At 34.8% G+C, this 24,369-nt stretch overlaps 1 protein-coding gene across 2 annotated transcripts in view; it reads left to right on the forward strand.

The window, feature by feature from the left end:
• Slco5a1_0 (Solute carrier organic anion transporter family member 5A1) overlaps positions 1 to 24,369 on the forward strand; it is a 56,615-nt gene that overhangs the window by 10,584 nt on the left and 21,662 nt on the right. The window lies entirely within an intron of this gene.

Raw genomic sequence — 24,369 nt, forward strand, 5'->3', positions numbered from 1 at the left:
CTGATAAGAAACACATTTAGAGTAGATTGCGAGCGCGCATTAATTTCCATTTTCACATTTGTATTTACATATGAATATATTTTGGTTATTTGTTTTAAAAAATATTTTACACCGAATTTTAGGAACGCAATAAGTTTGTTAATTTTTTTGTTTTCATACTTTTTACGTTGAATTTTCGGAGAAATAATTTGTTTACAAAATTCTAAATACAATTTTTTATGATTTAATTAAATTATTTTTGTTGTTGTGGGCTTTTATAGTTGTTTACGTTGTATATAATATTTGCACTTCTATTTGCACAAAAAAGATATAAAGCTTTGAAATGTTAATTTATAAAAGTAGTTTTTGCTGTTAATATCACCTTTCTTATTTAACTGACTGACAGCAAAACAGCCGAGAAAATTTACAAGTGCAAATGTATTTACATATGAACAACAGCATGTTTGCTTTAATGTGTGAAGTCGTAATTGCAACCCGGTAGGAAATTTAATGTGTTGTAAATAATATATGTATCGTCTATTACTGCCATGGTTGAGTAATCAATGAAATACTAACTTATTTGTTGGTATTTTTATAATTTATATACATATATGTACCAAATATTTTTGCATAAAATAAAAGAATATGTTTATGTTCACCAAATTATTTCATTTCAAATACTGGGCTGGAAGTACTGGGCTTAGAGAAGGCCTGTGAAGATCTATTGAATAACTATGAGAGGATACATAAGACAACCATGCACATATAGCCAGGCGGCACACCTGGCCTTGTCGTCGCCAATGACTAATACCAGCGTAGTTCATAACTGCAAGAAGGCATTGAGCTCACTGGAAAATATTACTCCACCTAGACATGATCTGAGTTCCCGGCCACAGGAACATTTTCGGTAACTAAAAAGCAGATGAGTTGGCAAAGGCTGGAGCCTCTAGACGAGTCCGAGGTCGACAAACAACGTAAGCAATTAGCTGAGGACAGATGAAAACATTCAACCAAATGCAAAATAACAAAACAGATGTAGCCAAAGAATAACAATACAAGATCTAGGGACATATTAAGTAGGTTCATGAAAAGTATTTTCAGACTTGTAGCTACTATAACGGGGCTTTGGCCATTTGGAGAACATGCGATTAACAATATTTTCTTGCGGGTACTAAATTGTAGGGAATAAGGAAAAAATTTCCACTTTCTCTGTGAACGCCCAGTCCAACGCAAATGAGGCGAGATAGAACACTTGGAATCCATCTGGTATCAAACCTTGATTGGATGTCAAAGGGTTTCATCGAAAGCACAAAATAGTTTGAACGAAACGATGAAACGAGTAATATAGAGACGTTTACGATTAGTGCAACAAAATGGGCATTCAATGTGAATTGGGTCCAGAAGGGATGCACTCCTACCTACGTACCCATAGCTCGGCTCCGACACTTAATTTTATGTATGATTGTTCATCATTTCAAGACAATTACTCATGTAACATTGCCACTATTCGAATATTGGTTCTACTACGATAATTCGAATAGTTGTTCTGGTGCGACTATTCGAATAGTTACTCTGCTGCGAGTTTTTGAATAAATAAAAATTGTTGAAATCCAAGCAGCTTTTGATTTTGTTTGTTTTCATTTGTGAAAATGTCAATTGTGGACATTTTTTGTGAGTTTCAGTTTTTTCAATAAATAGAAATTTAATGAACTTCCACTATTCGAATAGTCGACGACGAACGGTTACCGGATAGTCGGAAGTGAACGATTAATCGAATAGTCGACAACTTACGACTATCCGGATACTGCAAACCGAATATTATTATTCCAGAATACCAAGGGCTCTAGTATAGACCCAACAAACATTGGAATTGAAATTCTCAAACGTCAATTTGAAGTTCAACATTTATGCAATTTGAAAGACAACATTTTCTCAGACGTTTCTCAAAGGCTATTTCTCAAATTTGTTTCCATCATTTTACAATTTAAGAAAAACCATTTATCGTTTCATATTTGAGAAAATGTTTGAGATTATGATTAAAATACATTTGAGAACAAATGATTTGAAGTTAAGGTTGATACTGAAACACATCTCAATTTGAGTATAAAAAAATATTCATGGGAATATTCGACTTATTTTGCAAAACTAGTTAGAAAAATAACAGCAAATCTTCAGAGACTCGCATCCAAGTTGAATAATCTGTGAAAATGCCTTACTTTCTCCCTTAAATGTCTTTATAGAAATAAGTGAATGAAATTTATAAATCATAAATATTTTATTTTTGTATTTTTTATTTTTGTATGTTAAAAAATTTAATTTTTTTTTATTATAACTGATTTTATTCTTTCAAACAGTAGTAGTTTTCAATTTTCCTACTGGGCATTTACACACCTACACGAATCGCTATTATCGCTAAATTTTTTGCTCGTTTGTTAATTAAGTAAACCTGGAAATCTTTTTACGACGATTAAGCAATTTCATTCATACACACGCGCAAATTTAAAAAATTTATATACATATACATATGTACATACATATGTATACAAACAAATTTACCTGTGCATATATATACGCTCATTATTTGCAATTTCATTATTTGCATGCATATTATTTCGGGAAAATATTTGTCATTTGATTATCTTTGCTGTTTATTGTTCTATTTTATACATACACATGTAAGTACATTCATGTGCACATAAAATGCATTTGCTGCTGAGCTCTACACAATATGCACACATTTTATTGATTGCTTCAAAAGTTGGCTGTCAGAAAGTAATTGAAGTACAAAAAAAGTATTTAAATTGAACTCATTTGAATTTAAATGATTTTCCTTTAAATAATTATATACTTATGTACATAATGTATGTATACAAATGTATTTGGATGTGGTTTTTTTCTATGAAATAATAATTTCTGATTTTCCCATAATTTTCGTAGAATTATCAACAGTTAAATAGAAGCGAGTAATTTACTCAAGTGGGCAACAATTAAAAGAGGCGAATTGTTGTAAATTAAAAATTTACAAATAGTTTGGAAAGATATCAATGATAACAGATTAATTAAATACGCTTGTTCATATGTATGTGAACAAGTAAGTTTTTCATTATGATATTTTTCGACATTAGTGATTTCGGTGAAAGCAGTACCGTCAAGTACAATTAAAAAATATATCTATATTAATTTCTATATGTTTGCATATACAGTGGCTCACAGCTTATTTCGTGTAAGCAACAATTTTGGTAATACTGATATGAAATTAATATTTTTTGTTCTGAACTAAATGAACGAATGATGCAATTATATTGATAATTTAGTTTTAAATACAAAACATGTAAAAAAATTTACAAAAGTATTCAAATTCAATATTTTATTAAACAAAAACCAAAAACACTCATAATTCATGGGTCACAGCTTATTTCGTGTGTTGATTTTCGTTCATGTGATACATGGAAATAACGGATACAGAAAACTAACGGTAAATCAAAGTGTGAACTATGAATACTTAAGAAGCAGTTTATGTTCTAAAAACAATGCAGATCAGTTGCAATTACGCGGTATATCACCATGGGTCCACACACTTCAATTGAAAAACGCGAATTAGTTAATAAACATTTTCAAAGTGGAAAAACGCAAAAACAAATTGCTGAAATAGTTGATTTAAGTTCATCTACAGTTCAATATATAATTCAGCGCTTTGTACGTGAAAATCGCGTGCATAACAAGGGCCGAAAGGCTCCTAATAAAATTTTTAATGAAACGGATGAGGGGTGGATTTCAAAAAAGATTAAAAAAGAACCAATGTTAAGTGCTCCAGCGGTGACCAAAGATGTTGAAATGTTTCTCGGCAAAAAATGTCATCCAGAAACTGTGCGCAGAATATTAAGGGATTCCAATTTTCATGGGCGAACAGCACGGAATAAGCCTTTTATAGAGAAGAAAAATAAAAAAGCTCGTTTACAGTTCGCAAATGACCATTTAAACAAGGACAATGCTTTTTGGAATACGGTTATTTTCGCCGATGAGAGCAAGTTTAATCTTTTTGCGTCAGATGGTAAAGCATACGTATGGCGGAAACCAAATACTGAGCTCCAAACAAAAAATTTACGCGCCACAGTAAAACATGGTGGCGGTCATGTAATGGTTTGGGGGTGTATGTCATCTGCAGGCGTTGGTCGATTAAAGTTTATAGACTCCACTATGAATAAAGCAGTGTACCTAGACTTACTGAAGCAAAATTTGCTTCAAAGTGCAGAAGATCTGGGTATACGTGACACTTTTCGCTTCTACCAGGACAACGACCCTAAACATAAATCTGGTCTTGTACAAACTTGGCTCATTTGGAATTGTCCACACCTCGTCCAAACACCTGCACAGTCACCAGATTTGAACGTTATTGAAAATGTATGGCACATTCTGGAAATTAATATTAGAAAACAACACATTTCTAGCGTCCAAACTCTAAAAGCGGCTTTGAAGGAAGAGTGGGGTAAAATATCGCCAGATTATACAAAAAAATTGGTGGAATCAATGCAAAACCGTATGAAAGCTGTAATCGAGCAAAAAGGCTTTTCCACAAAATATTGAAATTTTATTTTGGTTTACTTTTTACAACTTTTTAGTAAGAATTTTTATACCACACGAAATAAGCTGTGACCCATGAATTATTAATGTTTTTGGTTTTTGTTTAATAAAATATTGAATTTGAATACTTTTGTAAATTTTTTTACGTGTTTTGTATTTAAAACTAAATTATCAATATAATTGCATCATTCGTTCATTTAGTTCAGAGCAAAAAATATTAATTTCATATCAGTATTATCAAAAATGTTGCTTACACGAAATAAGCTGTGTGCCACTGTAGATATTTTTGATTTTTAACTCTCTTTTACCAAATTCGTTTAATTTATAGATTAATTTTAAAAGCACAGACAAATTAATTTAATACATTAAGATTATAATTGAGACCTCAGTTTTTCCCCTTCGTCATGCGGCTAGTCGATTAACGATCAGCTATTACACATTTCTGTTTTTGCTGTTTATGATAAGTTGGTAAGTTCCATTAGCTTATTACTATTTTATCACTAAACACAGCCAAATTTATAACGTGGACAACAACCCGCAGAGTTGCATTCGAGTTTCAACTCGATTTGTATTCGATTAAAAATTAATGTAGTAAAATAAAATTTCGTTTGTATGATAAATCGTTCAAAATTAGCGCTTTAATCGAGCAAAGGCGGGTTAATTGACCAATTATCTGTTTTTTTTTTATTTTTAGCATTCTCGAATAAAGACAATACTAAGTTCTCCATCGGATCCAGTCCATCTCCATTAAGAGATTAAGAGAGCTAAGTTCGGGTGTAACCGAACATTTCATACTCTCGCAATTTATTTATTTAACTTAATTAATATTATATAATACACAATTTGACTCACATATTCGTCATATATATTGTATAAAGTCCATTGAAAGTTGGAAACCATAATATTAGGTTAGAAGCACCGAGGTCCTCGTGTTCGATATATGGGGCCTTGAAAACTTATGCTCCGATTTCGGCGATTTCTAGAATGGGGCTGCCACACTATTAACATAGTATTTGTGCAAAGTTCTGCACCGATATCTTCACTAGTGCTTACTTTATATATTGTAAAGTAAACGATTCAGATTGTCTTCAAAGTTCTGGTATAAAGGAAGTAGGCGTGGTTGTGAAGCGATTTGGCCAAGTTTCATAACATATTATTGGGAGGTAAGGAAACTATTATAAACCAAGTTTCGTTGAAATCGGTCGAGTAGTTCCTGAGATATGGTTTTTGACCCATAAGTGGGCGACGTCACGCCCATTTTCCATTTTGTAAAAAAATCTGAGTGCAGCTTCCATCTGCCATTTCTTATGTGAAATTTAGTGTTTCTGACGTTTTTCGTTAGTAAGATAACCCACTTTTAGTAATTTTCAACCTAACCTTTGTATGGGAGGTGGGCGTGGTTATTATAGGAAGTGGCTAAAAAAAACGACTGCAGAAAGTTTGGGCTATATAGCTTCATTGGCTTGCGAGATATATACAAATAACCGATTTGGGGGCGGGACGACGCCCACTTCCCCAAAAAAATTACATCCAAATATGCCCCTTTATTCCAAATTTTACTGTTATAATTTTTTTCGAACTTAACGTTCTTTTGGTGCCAAGGAACACGTGTTCCAAGTTTCATTAAGATATCTCAATTTTTACTCTAGTTACAGCTTGCACGGACGGACGGACAGACAGACATCCGGATTTGAACTTTTCTCGTCACCCTGATCATTTTGATATATATAACCCTATATCTAACTCGTTTAGTTTTAGGTCTTACAACCAACCGTTATGTGGTCAAAACTATAATACTCTCGCAGCAACTTTGAAAACATTTTATTTTCTAAAGAAAATTATATAACTAAGTCTCTATAACTCGAAGTTTTTTTGTGGATTATGGTGTTTCGAGTTAGAGAAGTTCCACTGTATATATTTTTTTAAATTTCTGATAAGTGAGGTTTTGACTAGAATTAATAACGACAACAATTAATCGATTAATAATATTTATTGGCATCACTAATCTCTCTATTAGAAGTTAAATTATAGCATAAATTAACTTTAAAGTAAATTTTTATAATACTTTGAAATAAATATTAGATTTTTTGCACAAAAACAAAAAAGTCAGCAGAGCAAAGTTCAAAAATTTAATCACATTTTTTATCTCTCATTACAATCAACAAAGTAGCGTTTAACGTCCGCCTATTAGACAAGTCAAGGCTTCCGTTTCTTTGTCGCATTTTGCTGCTTAGACACATAAAACTTTATATCATATTTATTTCTGATTTGGTTTTATTAGTTTTCTCTCATCTCGTTTATTTAATTTGGCGTTTAGCGTCTAACGTGTGCTGTCAGCGCTTTTTGCTGTATTTAGCCATATGTTGTCGTTAAAACTTAAGACAAATGTGAATTTCAATGCCTTTGTTGCCATTTATTTTTGTTGTTTCTTTAGTGACTTTCAATTTTATCATTTGCTTGTACGAGTTTTGTCAGCGGACACATGGTCATGTCCGAGTGCGGCGTGTGAGTTGACTTTTGATATCCATCAGCTGTTGTGCGCCCACAAAATGGATAAAATAATGAAAACATCCAAGCGTGTAAAGTTGGTAGCAACATTCACCGTTCCGGTTTCCAAGACCTTTGTTTTTTTTTGCAACGTGTGGGTTTATTGAAAGATGTATAAGCAATTATTTGCTACTAGAGCTGACTCGCGACTCTTCAGTGAGTTTAAAAGAATCGCTGCAGCAGTCTTCATATAAGTGACACTTGTGTTCTTACACATATTTAAGTCAGCGAAATAGGCTATAAATTCTTCGATAAGTTAACGAGTTTTTATATGTATTTTATGCCAATTAACTGTTACAGACCTTGGAATTGTTTCTTTAATTAATTAAAGCTTCATTGGTTTGACAGGACTCCTTTACTGTATCTTTTTTAAAGATCGGGCATTCATTAAATTTAGTCAATTAGCAAACTAATTTTAAAGAACTAAATTATTAGCATAGCCTCAATAAGGTGTAATCATTCAGAATCATTCATTTTGTATTAAATTTTCTAAAATCTCCTCTTGTTTGACTTATTTTCTAGTTCCGCAGATCCTTTAGTCACATTAATTTCACATTCAATGCTTCGTAGAAGACTTAAAGATAATATTTTTAATATTAGAGTCTACTTTCAGGAAAGTTCAGTTGAATGTAAAGTGCACTCAGAATAATCTATACAAATAATAGAATAATCCCACAAACTGTACTGTGCATTATAATGTTCAATACTTTCTAAAGACTTCAATATTTTTGTGGACTGAAACAACTGTGTCATATGTTCCAAATTTGTGACACAGGGTCTGATTCTAAATTTTTCACTCTTAGGTAGCCTTAAACTATTTCGTTAAACAGATGGTTCTTTGTGTATTCAGAGAATAAATTCTCCTTGGAAATACTGAAACATTACCTATGATTCACAAATACTTTTCCCTGCGAAGCTTTCGACTAGTACATCTAAAGGAAGTGTTCTATTGTCACCTTGTCCTTCCTTCAAATAATGGGGTATATTCGACGACAAAAAGCTTGACATAATCTTCATCAGCATTTTGGAAAAATTTGAAACTTACATCAGCCTTGTTTTTGACAGAACCTTCTAGTTTAGATCGCATTCAACAAAGTTATAAGGTTTTGATTGGGTTTAAAATTATTACTCGTTCCAATGCTGGAAGAATTAACTCTTAAAATATGGTAAGCGAGTTTCAAATACATAATCTCATAGATGAGGGGTCTTCTCTGGTTTATTCAATGAGCAAGCTTTTATAATGTGAATTTAGCCTTTCTCTGCTTTCTTTCAAATCTTCTTTTATCTTCTTTTCTTTTTCTTTCAAAATTCTGCTATTATCAAATTCTAGAGTTTTGTTCATCATCATTTTATTTTACCGTTACCAGCTTTTGCAAAAGTAGCGCTGAATTAATTTACTTTGTGTTACATCCGTAGTTTCATAAAAAAAGCATTTAAGAAATTGCCCACGAGTAACCTACCTTGTTCAGGTGCTTACTGAACGCCCAAAACCTGTTTTGTTCGTCGCTAGTTGGCTTTTATATTTTCTTAAGCTGCTTTGAACTGTGCTTTTACTTCGCAGTTTTGATTATTCTTTGTCTTCTTGCATACCTTTGTATGTATTTGCTTGATCGTTGATCCGCTGACTCAGCTGCAGACTGATCAATGGGACTGACAGCGTTGCTGCCGAAAGTCACATTAAGCTCGCCAACTCCCATTAAACTTGTACAGAGGTACATAAATGTGTATGCTCATGTATTCAAGTATTTTAGCCGAGTACTTCATCTAATTGAAGTTGCTGACGCTGCTATCCCATTTTTTGCACTTCGAGTACATATATAAAGTTTTTGCAAAGTGTATATACAGTAGTATATTGTATTATACATATAAGCGTATAAATTAAATTGTGTTTCTTGATTTATTCTCATTTCACGTTTTAGAGTTAAATCCACGAATTTCATGTGTGTATGTTGTTGTTTTTTTTTGCAATTTTTCGCCTCTTCTTTTGGTAATATTTTTTCCGAATGTTTTGTATTAAGGTCGTCATGTGACGAATTGACATACTACCATTGTACTAGTGAAACGTATGTTTTGTTGCTATTGTATTTGTAATCGCCTTAAAAATTTGGCTCAAACGAAACGAGTTCATTGCGATTGTTTACTGTAATAGAAATGACAGAAAAAAATGTGGATAAACATGAACAAAGAGTAAATATATTAAGTAATTGGATGAAATAATATTGTGCAATAATATATCGGACAACTGTTTAAATTTCTTATATTAAAATCGCCGGACAAAGTTATGTCTCCGATGTGACAAGATCCGTTATTTTGGTTTTAAAACTTTCAAACTTAGTTTATAAATTCATCAATTTATATAACGCAAATTAGCAAATCAACAACTCGGAAACACATTTTTTTTCCAAAATTTTATTTGCGAGAAGATACCTTTAGGTTAATCTTCACAGAGTTCAACAATAAAAAGTAACATTCAAATTGTGAGAGAGAAATTCGCAGTAGTATTTGTTAAATTTGAAAAGTAATGAAGAGGCAGTAATACAATTACTTGATATTTAGTTGGATATTCCTTTTATAGATCCTGACTTGTCACTTTCGTTACGTCGATAACTTCGTAATTCACTTTTTGAATCGTTCAAAACGTTGAACAAAACTTACATATTGCGAGGTATACCACACCCGTATAAGAATTATCGAAATAGGACAAGGCTCCAGGTATTAAACATGAGGATCTCAAAGTTTGCGGCTAATTTTTAGATCGGTAGATCTCTCAGATATCCTAAAGAAATTCCAACAGTGTGCAGCTGTGGCAAAAATGAGGTCAATATTTCCTCTAGCCCCCATATACATGTATGTACTTCATATTCGGATTTTCAAACTTCTAGTGGACTTTTTAGGGTATATATCGATTAATATGTGAGATGCCTTAGCAAAATTAAGTGACAATTTGCTCTGAAAATATATTCAGGACTTATTACACATACGAAGAAGAATACATTTATTATCTAAAAATGGAACGTACTACTCTATAATGTCCCATATCCTTGCGTGAGAAACATTTTCTGCACTGTTTTGGTCATCCGTAGCTTTATTTGGAGCCCTCGAGACGAGAGACTTCAGCAAGTAAACTTCATAATTCTTTCTAGTTGTTTCATATTATGCTCTCAGCGTCATCTCTTCTGCTAGATAGTAACAATGGCCATCTTAATCGTTATTCATTTCAAATTAGGCGCACTCACTGATAAGCGCTACAAGCGGATGTTATTTCAGATTCTACAAACAACGCAGCAAATACAACAATTTTCTGTTCGTACATACTATACATATATGTATGTATCGATGTATGCGTATTATTGCGTATATATTATATACATGCAATCGCCAGTCATTTTTTTCTATGGACTCCAACAGCCGCAGCATTGACAAGCACCAACAATGATGGAAATTGATTGTATCATGCCGGCTGGGACCCTTACTTCGGACCTGTGCCCTCAATACTACGACAACAACTCTCGGTACGCGACATTGTTTTGGCTGCGGCGAGCGTTTGCTTGCGACGTGTGCACATAAATATTGTATGAAGTTTATAAAAGTACCAACTGATAACGTTGCGGGCATTCGAAAGTATTGAAGAAGATTTGAATAGATGCGACGCACTATGTACATATGTACGTGTGCAAACAAATACATAAATGTGCAAATAGCTGTGCAAACAGTGTGACAACAACACAAAAAGTCACTTCGGTGTATACTTTGTAGAATTGTAAATGCATTTGTATAGACAGATAGATAGAGGAATATTTTGGTTACCGTACAATTCCACAAATATTATATGCTAAATGGCAAATATATTTATCATCATAAGAATAGATGTGGGTGTGTATGTAAATTGCTATAAACTTCATATATATATATATATACATAAATATCTAAGTATGTATTTACACATATTATACACATACAATATTGTTAAAGCGGTAAATTTTCTATAGACCACTGATTTATTGATTTCTTATGTGACCCAGAGAGTATTAACCTCGACTCTAGCCGCTGTACGCATACAACTACTATCAGCAAATATATAAATATATATCTACGTACATTCATGTATACAAGCTTTCGCTAAGCTTTCCTACATCCTGATTGAGGACATCTCTATATACATAAGTACATTCATACATGTTCAGATTTAGGACTTCTGTGTGCCTTTTAGGTGTGCGAATACATTTTATAAGTAAATTCTAGTCTTATTTTGACGCAGCTTAAAGAATCTCTTTACTACATATACAAGTATACTATACAATAATCATCATTATCACACTATACTCACATATGAAAAGATTCGGTGAAGATCATTGTTGTTCTATTAGCGAAAATTGTTGAATCATTTAAATATATTCATCAAATACATATCTAAAGAGATTTATTACTAAAATTATCTATATGCGAAAAATATTGTTGACAGTTGCAATTGTCACATTTTGACATTCAGTCAGCTGTTTTCACGCAAATGTCGTGAAGCGTTTATTTGATTTATAAATTAATTAATGAATAAATGTGAATTAATGTGGTACTATTTAAGACTGATTTCACAGTTATTGGATAATCATTTGTAAACTAAAATGTTTACTATTGTTTAACTGGTACTCATTATTCACAGTGTAGAGGTTAACTAATACTTCTCGTAACGTAAAAATATGGCAGCACCGGCATATTGTGTGGCAGAGATTGAGGGTTTAAGGGGGGGGGGGGGTATGGTATAAAATTTAAAAAAAAATCATTTTTTTTTTATTTGTTAAATCGAATGTACAACTATTGAAGAATGTTGTCTCAAAATTTCAGCTCATTCGGAGAAAGATGGAAGTCACCACCGGCCCAAGTGCTCACGAATATGTGAAAAGATTTGACGAATCCCAAAACTTTGAACGCGTTTTTCTCGAAACGCCTTTTCTGAAGTCGGTGTCCACGATAACTCAAAAAGTTATGCACCGATCGTATTGAAATTTTGCACACTTGTGCAACATAGAATTGACTCCCAGCCAGCGGTCCCATTTTATTATTTTATTATTTTTTGCTTCTATTCGATTTTACAGCCACAAAATGGCGCATTTTTAGGGCTAAAAACGTACTTTTTACCTTCACCGACCGTTGAAAAAATGAAAAAAAAAATTTCTTTTAAAAGGGCACCGTTGGCTGGGAGATATACTTCTAAAGAACTAATTTTTTTTTATCCCCTTGCAAAATCGTTTTTGTAAACATCAATAGTTAATCCTTAAAATTCATCCTAATAGGCACATTCTGCATAGATGGTATATCTATTTTCGTCAACTGTATCTCTATAAGTGATGTCGGGTTAGTGAAACCCCCAACTATCTCTAAAATACTTATTTCATTTATTTACTTTATACGGATACATTCAATTGTTTACAACTGGAATATGACATTGAATTGTAGTTTAGGTCCTATTTATGTATGACTAGATACTGGAAAGATCAATAGGTCCGTTTTATCCACATAAGGCTGTTCTTTATTATCGTTTCTACTTTATATCTCTAGGTCCACTATTATTTCTTAAACATATGTATGAATGTATAATATGTAGACCACAATTTCTACAGTGACAGCATTTTTTATTCGAAATGAAACTATGAATTCATTACTTTGATCCATCTAGAACTAAGTGGCATACGAGTATCAACTGACATAACTACAATCTCTGAATGTATTATTATGGTTTGGGTCCTGTAGACCATATTTCCACAGCTACACTTCGTATAAATTACTAAGATAGAAGTACCAAGCATTGTCAGCCTAAATTTCAGATCTTCCGTTAAAGTGGCAAGATGGGACAACCGTGAGCAGATAGAGAATTTTATTGGTGTATTAGTTGAATGAAGCCTAAATTTATGATTCAACTTTTGAATATTTGAAGAAGAACTCTTATAACAGCCATACACACATATATTAGTTTCCTTGGTGAATATGATGACGCACGAAATTCTATTGTTTTCATTTTTATCATCATTTAAGAAATTGTATATTCTGTATTGTATATGCTGTTCTTAAATGTCCTGGTTAGTAGGAATTTTGCGAATATTTTTAGTATAACGCAAGTATAAAAGTGAAAAGTAAATGGAATATATTGAAGAGTGAGGTTTCATATTATAAACCTCAATAAATATTTATGTAAAAAGAGTATCATAGTAAGAAGTGTTAAATTAAAACTATTTTTATTTATTGATTGCAAAAAATTATATTACAGTGATCCCCGCTTAAGTGCTCCCCCTTTAAGTGCCTATCCCGATTAAGTGACCATATTTTGCGACATCGTTGTTTTTCTCTAAATTTACATATAAAAATTACGCGCTTAAGAGCGTCCGCTTAAGTGCCTTTCCCGCTTAAATGCCTGTAATATTTTAGCCACAAATATAAACTTGTTTGCAATTTTTCTCTTTTAAGTGGCTTTTCATATTTTTGACATTTAATGCGCTGAGAATTGTCAAAAGGAATTTTTTTCTCATATTTATTGTTATTAATAAGTATATTTGTTGTTAATAAGAAAAAAATGTCATTTTCATTCTAAAAGAAAAAATATTAGATCGGAATATTTGAGAAAAAGCTTGGTAAGTACCTCGAGGCACTTAAGAGGGATTCATTTAAGTGCCTTTCCCGCTTAAGTGTCTCAAAAGTCTTGCATGTTCAGAGGGGTATACTTAAGTATACATACATTTACTATGAATATGTCAGTTTTGCCTTCTATTTATCAATTTACATTTGAATTTTTAATTGATACTCATTGTCCATCTTATCAGTGAAGTACATCCATCCATGTAACGTTGTCCTCCAGCAATCGGGCCATCGAACTTAAGTGCTTTGAAAATTAACGTTGCAACTCGTATTTCGCTGTTACAATAGTTATTTTCAGCGCGTCTCGCACGCTCCATTTCTCCTATGTATTTCTAATATTTAGTATTTGCATAAGTTAAAAGCAGGCTTGCAAGCCTCTTTGCTTGGGGTTTTATATTTTTCTCTGAACGCTTTGTCATGTGAGGAAACCTTTCAAATGTGAAAACTTATAAGATTTTTGCAAATGAGCCATAGAAATGTATGAGTCCGTCGTGCTTGAACAAATAAGACTTGTCGCTTTGTGTTGTTCTTATTGTTTTAGTGGTAGGTATGAGTGTTGGTGTTTTTTCGCAAGTGCGGACCTCTCATTATAAACTCATTTGCATGCATATTTGTTTGGATAAGAAAATATTTTTGTATTATATGAATGTATGTACATACATATTATGTGTGTCCAAACACATATTATAGGCATTTTGGTTCAAGAATTTTTCCTGCAGGTATTTGCCTCCAGCGGATTAGCATATGAAAAGTGGCTTAAACTCTAATTTGCATGCACATGTGGCGAAGTGCGCAAAATTTGTGTTCATAAGGCAACTTTTTTCTTTATTTTTATTTTCGTATTTTTTTACAATTTCTTCACGTGTTTTTTCTCACACTTTCAAGATTTACGCTCGTTTATTAGCAAAGTATTGATTGTCGATTGGCATTTTGCTGTGGCAATAAATAAGCTTCACACACTATTTACATTTTCGTTCGTTCCGCATTTATTTTTATAACAGTTGTTAAATACTTTTATTTCTATTTGTTTCGCTTTCGTTTGTTAATTTCTCACATTTTTTTCATTTCAACAGCCGAATTTTTGCATTTACCTCACTCGCAAATAATACAGTAGAAACAAGTTAAAAAGCAATTCGTAAAACCGAAAAAAATTAAGATGTAAAAAAATTATTTGCGTTGGCTTAAAGCACCAAAATGTGCCCATTAATGAGTTTTGGATGACGTTACATCTGCTTCTCAAACACTCATCTTTGATAGCTCGTTTACTCTAAAGTATGTAATTTAAGGCTAATTATTCCTGTATAAATTAAGTAAATTTCCACTTTATGTGTGTATTCGTGATGTATCGAACAAATTAATAAAAATAAAATAAAATAAATAAAAAATAAAATAAAATAAAATAAAATTTAATTCTAAAATAAAATAAAATGAAATGAATTGAAATGAAATAAAATAAAATTTAATTCTAAAATAAAATGAAATGAAATAAATTGAAATGAAATAAATTAAAAAAAACTTCAAAACTTTCTATTGAAATTTGAAATACTTTGGTACCAGAATTGGGTTAGCTGAGAAATGATTGGTACTCGGGCCATCACTCACTAGGAACTTTCCGATAACTTATTTAACAGTCTTTTATCTACATAAAGAGGGTTACACCTGTTTGAAAGAGAAGCCATTTACAATTTCAATTTCTCAGATTTATAAGACTATGACACAATAGTTGACTTGCAGGTGTATCTTTTCAGAATTATTAGATTCTGAAAATAGATATACATTACTCCGAACAGTACTAACTAACAGTAACTCAATGTTTCACTTGGAACAAAAACCAACATTCGGTGTTAAAAAGTGCGAATTGGTTACCTTGTCTCAACTTTAGTGCTTATTATAATTATTATTTTTTATTATAATTATTTTTTCTTAATATTTTCGAAGAAGTTTAGAGGTCGGAAACGTCAAAAAATGCATTTTGTGATTACTCAGAAGCATGCGAAATTAAATATATTTCCTTTGTATATATGTATGTATATGCATCCATATAGGCACATATGGAAATGTAAGCACTTACTATGCATAATAATTTTATTACCCACTGACATTGCATCTTTTTTTTTGGTTTATGGCGTATTTCTTAATCAAATAAGCAAAGTTCAGCAAACTCTGTAACATTTGTTGACTCTGAAATTTGTTAATTGAATTAATTCTGCATCGTTTGCTTCCGTGAAGATGCATAAAACATACATACATATGTGATAACGGCAAGGGTAAGAATGCATCCATAAATGCACCGTTAGTGTGGGTAGAAGTATATATACATTTTAATTGAAATTTGGTTAACGATTTCCTGTTTCAATGCAATAAATTATGTATATATATATATTTGGCGTAGGAACCGCTTTAAGCGATTATAGCCGAATCCACCAGAGCGCGCCACTCATTCCTCCTTTTTGCTTTTTGGCGCCAACTGGAAACACCAAGTGAAGCCAGGTCACTTTGCACTTGGTCTTTCCACCGGAGTGGAGGTCGTCCTCTTCCGCGGCTTCCTCCAGCGGGTACTGCATCGAATACTTTCAGAGCTGGAGTGTTTTCTTCCATCCGTACAACATGACCTAGCCAGCGTAGCCGCTGTCTTTTTATTCGCTGAACTATGTCAATGTCGTCGTATAAATCGTACAGCTCATCGTTCCATCGTCTGCGGTATTCGCCGTTGCCAATGTTTAGAGGACCATAAATCTTGCGCAAAACCTTTCTCTCGAAAACCCCAAGAGTCGTCTCATCGGATGTTGTCATCGTCCACGCTTCAGCGCCATACATCAGGACGGGAATAATGAGCGACTTATAGAGTTTGATTTTGGTTCGTCGAGAGAGGACTTTACTTTTCAATTGCCTACTCAGTCCAAAGTAGCACCTGTTGGCAAGAGTGATTCTGCGTTGGATTTCAAGGCTGACATTGTTGGTGTTGTTAATGCTGGTTCCCAGATAAACGAAATTATCTACAACTTCAAAGTTATGACTGTCAACAGTGACGTGGGAGACAAGACGCGAGTGCGCTGACTGTTTGTTTGATGACAGGAGATATTTCGTCTTGTCCTCATTCACCACCAGACCCATACGCTTCGCTTCTTTATCCAGTCTGGAAAACGCAGAACAAACGGCGCGGTTGTTGCTTCCGATGATATCAATATCATCGGCATACGCCAGGAGCTGTACACTCTTGTAGAAGATTGTACCCTCTCTATTTAGTTCTGCAGCTCGTATTATTTTTTCCAGCAATAGATTGAAGAAGTCGCACGATAGTGAGTCACCCTGTCTGAAGCCTCGTTTGGTATCGAACGGCTCGGAGAGGTCCTTCCCGATCCTGACGGAGCTTTTGGTGTTGCTCAACGTCAGCTTACATAGCCGTATTAGTTTTGCAGGGATACCAAATTCAGACATCGCGGCATAAAGGCAGCTCCTTTTCGTGCTATCGAAGGCAGCTTTAAAATCGATAAAAAGATGGTGAGTATCGATTCTTCTCTCTCGGGTCTTTTCCAAGATTTGGCGCATGGTGAATATCTGGTCCATTGTGGATTTTCCAGGTCTAAAGCCACACTGATAAGGTCCAATCAGTTCGTTGACGGTGGGCTTTAGTCTTTCACACAATACGCTCGACGAAACCTTATATGCGATATTGAGGAGACTTATACCACGGTAGTTGGCGCAGATTGTGGGGTCTCCCTTCTTATGGATTGGGCAGAGCACACTAAGATTCCAATCGTCAGGCATGCTTTCTTCCGACCATATTCTACAAAGAAGCTGATGCATGCACCTTATCAGTTCTTCGCCGCCGTATTTGAATAGCTCGGCCGGTAATCCATCGGCCCCCGCCGCTTTGTTGTTCTTCAAGCGGGTAATTGCTATTCGAATTTCTTCATGGTCGGGTAATGGAACATCTATTCCATCGTCATCGATTGGGAAATCGGGTTCGCCATCTCCTGGTGTTGTACTTTCACTGCCATTGAGCAGGTCGGAGAAGTGTTCCCTCCATAATCCCAGTGTGCTCTGGACATCCGTTACCAGATTACCTTCTCGGTCCCTACATGATAATGCTCCGGTCTTGAAACCTTCTGTTAATCGCCTCATCTTTTCATAAAATTTTCGAGCATTACCCATGTCGGCCAGCTTTTCAAGCTTTTCATACTCACGCATTTCGGCCTCTTTCTTTTTACGTCTGCAAATGCGTCTCGCTTCCCTCTTCAGTTCTCGATATCTATCCCACCCCGAACGTGTTGTGGTCGATCGCAACGTTGCGAGGTAGGCAGTCTGTTTTCTCTCCACTGCGGAACGACAATTCTCATCGTACCAACTGGTTTTTTGGCGTTGCCGGAGACCACTTGTTTCGGCTGCAGCGGTATGCAATGAGTTTGAGATGCCGTTCCACAGCTCCCTTATATCGAGATGCTGATGAGTGCTCTCAGAGAGCAGGAGTGCAAGTCGAGTAGAAAATCGTTCGGCTGTCGGTTGTGATTGCAGCTTTTCGACGTCGAACCTTCCTTGTGTTTGTTGACGGGCGTTCTTTGCTGCACAGAGGCGAGTGCGTATCTTTGCTGCTACTAGATAATAGTACGCACGTCTAAAACACTGGAGACATGTCTTCCGTCTATCACAACGTGATCGATTTGATTGCGCGTGTTTCGATCAGGGGACAGCCACGTTGCTTGATGAATTTTTTTATGCTGGAATCTGGTACTACAGACAACCATATTTCGGGCCCCAGCGAAGTCGATCAGCCTCAGGCCGTTTGGCGATGTTTCGTCATGGAGGCTGAATTTTCCGACTGTTGTGCCAAAGACACCTTCTTTACTCACCCTGGCGTTAAAATCGCCAAGCACGATTTTGACATCGTGGCGGGGGCAGCGCTCATAGGTGCGTTCTAGGCGCTCATAGAAAGCATCTTTGGTCACATCGTCCTTCTCTTCCGTTGGGGCGTGGGCGCAAATCAGCGATATGTTGAAGAACCTCGCTTTGATGCGGATTGTGGCAAGACGTTCATCCACCGGGGTGAATGCCAGGACTCGGCGACGTAGTCTCTCTCCCACCACAAATCCAACACCGAATTTGCGCTCCTTTATATGGCCGCTGTAGTAGATGTCACAAGGACCCACCTTCTTCCGTCCTTGTCCCGTCCATCGCACTTCTTGGACGGCGGTGATGTCAGCCTTTAGTTGTATGAGGACATCAACCAGCTGGGCAGAGGCACCTTCCCAATTAAGAGTTCGGACATTCCAGGTGCATGCCCTCAAATCATGATCCTTAGTACGTTTGCAGGGGTCGTCATCAAAAGGGGGGTTTCTCATCCGAGGCTCGGTGTTTGTTTTCATTGGGGAGATTTTTTTATGTGATTTATTTATGTAATTTATTGATAAATAAACAATCGATTTTTGGTTAAGCTTTTTCGGGCGCTCAAAGATTTTAGTATCACTTCATACAAGCGCATTACGGTTGTTCTTAATTTTATGGAATATTCGTATAGCCTTTTCGCACAGCCAAATAAATTTAGTACATTAAGATTTAAATGACAAACCAGCTTGATTAATCAACTCCTTTGCGAAAAGGCAATTATTTATAAGAGTAAATAATATGTGAAAAACAGGTCATGATATCGGTTAAATTTTTTGTTTTTAGTCATCGTAGAAGAAGGTGAAGACCAAATAAACTCAACAGTGTCATAAATAACAGAAAAACTAACCTCTTCTACTCTTTAGACGAGTATATTTGTATCTTTAAGTAGTTAGTCCAGTCTATAGGCCTCAAAATGGCATTATTTTGACAATTTATTGAGGAGTAAGGAATATGGAATCGAATTTCTCTCTTTCAGGCATTATTGATTATGTATGATGATAGGAAAACATGTTCAGGTATTCAAAGAACTTTCCTGGAAAGAAGAAGTTCCAACTAATTATTAACATTTAGAATAATATGACCTTAATGTCCGCAGTAATTCTAACTACATAGATATTTCGTATCTTCATTATTATTTAATACCGTTAATTGATATGTTTATAGATTTTACGTCACGTAATAGATTTACTTAAATGACACTAAGTGATGAGTAAATAAGTAAGAGAGTGGGTGTAAATAAAAGTAGATAAATGCTTGTGGCTATAGTTAAATGGGTTGTGAGATGCGCAATTTATTGATTGTGTTAAAGGCAAATTTCATTAGATATAAAAATAACGGCATATCATAATCACTTCATATTTAATTGGATATTGTAAGTAGAGACTTTTTATAGTTTGCAGTATCGGGCAAAAAAAAACATACTTTCCAGGGAAGTCAAAACAATATTAGTTTGTTGGGCCGATGTATTAATCCTACTCCTAAAAACATATGCCTGACTTATCTCGTTAAGTGCTTGTCTGAGAATTTAATACATACTAGATAGCAATTGATAAACTATAAAATCTAAACACTTCAAACATATTCCGGTCCTACACTTTATTATCTTGGCATACTTGAAGTATTGGTTTTAGTTAGCAGACTCTCTTCCTGGGTTATCGAAACCAGAATTTAGTCATAACCTGAACTTAGGGTTTTTAGATAAGCAAATGATTAAGATGGTGTAGTTTGTGCGCCGGTAAAATCATCGGCCCATATTTCTTCAAAAATGACGGCGAAATTTGGCTTCAACAAGACGGCGCCACTTCCCACACATCGCATTAATCAATAGATTTATTGAGAGACAATTCGGGGAGTATACAATTTCACGTTTTGGGTCGGTCGATTGGCCTCTTGGTGTGATATCACACTGTTAGACTTTTCCCTGTGAGAATATGTAGAATCTATAGTCTATGCGGACAATTCCGCTTCGATTCAAGCAAAACATTACGCATATTATTCGCCAGTTACCAGTCGAAATGTTCGAAAATTGGACTCAACGGATGGACCACTGAAAAGTAGCCCCGGCCAACATTGAAAAGAGATAATCTTAAAAAAATATATTTCAAATAATGTTCTTTCGAATGATACTAAACATTTCCCATTAAATTTGTATTTGCTGTGTTTTCTTTCTTTAAAAAGTAGGGAACCCCGATATGGATCACCCTTTATTTCTCACGAAGAATAATAATGGAAAGTATCTCTCCACTATTTGAAGAAATTGATTGAAATTATCTTCAACCCTGCTCCAAATGACAAAATATGGTGTAACATGCTCAGTTTGGTTTGACTCGAGAGTGGTCCTCTGCAAGGCTAGTTCGACCTTGGGTTCTTGGTATAAATTCTAACGAAATCTAGTGTTTATTAAACATAGAAAAAGAAGTTTGTAATTCAATAAAGATGGACCTCAAAAAATGCGATCTCAAACGTCACATCTATTGGCCATCTTCCAGTTAAATATAGTTAGATTGTGATAATATCATGCTTTTGAAAACTACTGAATAATTATAGAGTATATTATACGTAGAAATATTACTTCGTCACTGCAGGAGGATGTGGGCCAAGCATAAACCGCAAACTACAGTTTTATTACCGGTTTACAGCTGCGTAGGCGTTCATATAAATATGTACATACATACCTTTCAAATTACACAAGACATTTATTTATACAGATCCATACATAATTTATTTACTCTGTGACAACGCTCATGCTGTCAACTGCCAACGGTGGACCACAATAGGAAATTACGCATGCAGGCGTCTGGTTGACTACAAGTTCGTCGGTTGGCTTGTGGCACGAGTCACAAACTAATTCCGTATAATAAATTGCACAGCACAACGAGATGCAGCCGATACACTTCATCGGGCGATTCGCACATACATTCGCACGTAGCTACTAAACAAATTGACTTATGTACATCGAGTTATGTCTACAAATAGTTTACTTTTATGTACATTCGTGTACATTTTACCGGTATCGCCAATCAATTTAATTGAATTAAATTGAGTGGATTTCTATGAAATATGCTCGCACTACTCATAAATTGATTGCTGAATGGTGTTCAATGGCTGAGTTATGTTGTTGTTGTTTATTACAACGCCCTCTAGTGAAGAGGCATTTACCGCTATTGCTACTGTTTTTTCGTGTCATTCACATTATGTAAGATATTGTAGTAGTTATGCACATACATACATACTGATGATGTAGGTGGCCTACAATTCAATATTTTCTTCAATTTACTGTGTAGTTTGAGTAATAAATTGGGTCATTGAAAATGCTGGAAAACATTGGTTTCCTATCACTCGCTACACATAGAAATCTGTTTGAGTAAGTATGCGCTGGCGTAACGTAAAATAAAATATCTAAAATAAATATCTTTCACCTCCCTCAATTCTAAAAAAGGTCAATGTTACTTATTAATTTTGATACCATTTTGAGACGTTTAAGCTGACGCGCACAGGTGTTATAGTTCAAGTCGTTCAATGTAAAATTCTTCGAAAACTCTTGATGCTACTAAAGGGTGATCCACTTCGTGATGTTTTTGGCTCAAGGCATGAATCGAAGATGGATTGTCCACATGGACTTTACATATCTCCACAGGAAAAATCTATCTTGTTTGGCCAATCGTTTGGCCCAAACGTGAAATTATCTGTTCCCCGAAGTGCTCTCTCAATAATTCCATTGATTGATGCGAAGTGGGGCCGTCTTGTTGAAACCAAATGCCACCGAGATCATGAGCTTCAAAAAGTCGGTTTTCATGCCGAGATAATGGTCGCCATTGACGGTTATGTTCTCACCGACATCATTTTTGAAGAAATATGGACCGATGATTCCACCGGCCCACAAACCACACTAAACCGTTGTTTTTTCTGGATGAAATGGCAGCTCCTGAATCTCTTCAGGTTGCTCTTCGTCCCAAATGCGGCAATTTTGCTTGTTGACATGCCCATTGAGCCAGAAATGCACGTCATCGCTGAACAGAATTTGCCTAGAAAACGTAGGATCTTCTAGGAACTTTTCAAGAACCCATAGAGCGAATCGATGTCACTTGGGAAGGTCGACCGACTTCAGTACTTGCACAAGTTGTATTTTGTACGCTTTGTTGCTGTGAACGGCGCCGAATCGACTCTTCACGGACATCGTGTACACTCTCAGCTACGGTTGCTTTATTTTCTTCACTGCGTACTGGACGTGGTCTATTCGCTCGTACCATAAGTTCAGCGAAACGCGCGATACACGTTCTAAAATATGTTTAAATTACTTTATCTGTAATGATTCTATGATCCTTTATCGATCGTTTGATATTTGTTCATCGTTTCCATATGCAATTAATCTAAACTGTTATTTATTTTCAAATATTTGCTGAGGTTAACGGTAGATTATTTTTTATATAATATTACGAAGATTTAGAGGTCGCTTTCTGGTTAACTTTAGATAGCTTATCGGTTTTTACAGTCCCATTCGTCTTGCATCTTTATATAATTGAATTGAGCCCCATGGCTTCCATTAGCCGTAGAAACCAACTAAAACTTTTCGGTCTCTCAAAGTTTTTTTCAGAATTTAGATACGAATATTGTCCATCTCTTAAGTTTCCGATCTCTTTAGTACTGTTTCTATATTTTAAGTATTTTCAGACAACCTCAAAACATAAAACCGCTAAAACAATAGAGTCTGGTATATTCTTATAATTTCTAGCTTTTTTCTTTCTCACTCTCTTCTTACCAACTTGTTTACTTTTAATCTGTTTCGTTCATTCATATGTAAGGTCCTTGGTCGAAACTTCTCAGTCACCTTCACAGTGTTCACAGTGTCTGCTTCGTTGAACTTGACCGAAGTGCATTATGGCAAAGTCGTCACCAAGGACTTCTTCATCAGTTAACTTGCCGGTAGCAGCTGACTTGAAATACGTTTAGCATATATAAATGTATGTACAAATCTATGCACTTATGAAGATAGTTCTACATTCACTAGTACTTTGTTTACATGCAAACTATTCAGACTCATGGTGCATCCTTACGTGTGATTCGGCTTCAACGCGCCTACAAAGACCGAATGTCATTCACATATTCTATATATCTACTTAAATACCATGTATGCTTATGTAAATAGCCTTGTGTAATGAATATGAAATACATGAATATGCATAGAGATACTTTATTGCCTGTGTTTACTAAATTAAAGCACTTGTCAATATGAAATACATGCAGACATACGTCACATTTCTTTTATGTAATTCGTGTAACAACAACACATTTTACTTAACCAAACCTAAATATGTAGATGTATAAGGAGGCATTAGAACTGAATACTATATTTTGTAGCTAGACTAAATCTTCAAAAGAAATGTGCGTAAATTGCACAGTTGTTGGACAATTGGCTTGTGAGATGTATCAGACCATGACCAAATAATTGTAAATGGCCAGAAATTTGGTTGACCGATATAGCTGACACTGTAAAGATATAAAAGGTCCTGAAAGTATTTTCATTCGTGTAATGCTTCCGAATCCACCGTATTCTTGTGATTTGACCACTCCTGCAATCTTTCTTTTCTTCAGAAGTTACGAAAATGGTCGCTAATAGGGAACCGCCTGTATCAAAATTTGATACAAAAGAAAGACGTATTACAAAATAAGTTGGAATATCACTCTTATGGGTATAACTCCGACGATAGTATCAATATATGTTGAAAAATAAAACGAAATTTGATAAGATAATAT

This window comes from Zeugodacus cucurbitae, chromosome 3 (assembly GCF_028554725.1).
Source record: "Zeugodacus cucurbitae isolate PBARC_wt_2022May chromosome 3, idZeuCucr1.2, whole genome shotgun sequence".
NCBI lineage: Eukaryota > Metazoa > Arthropoda > Insecta > Diptera > Tephritidae > Zeugodacus > Zeugodacus cucurbitae.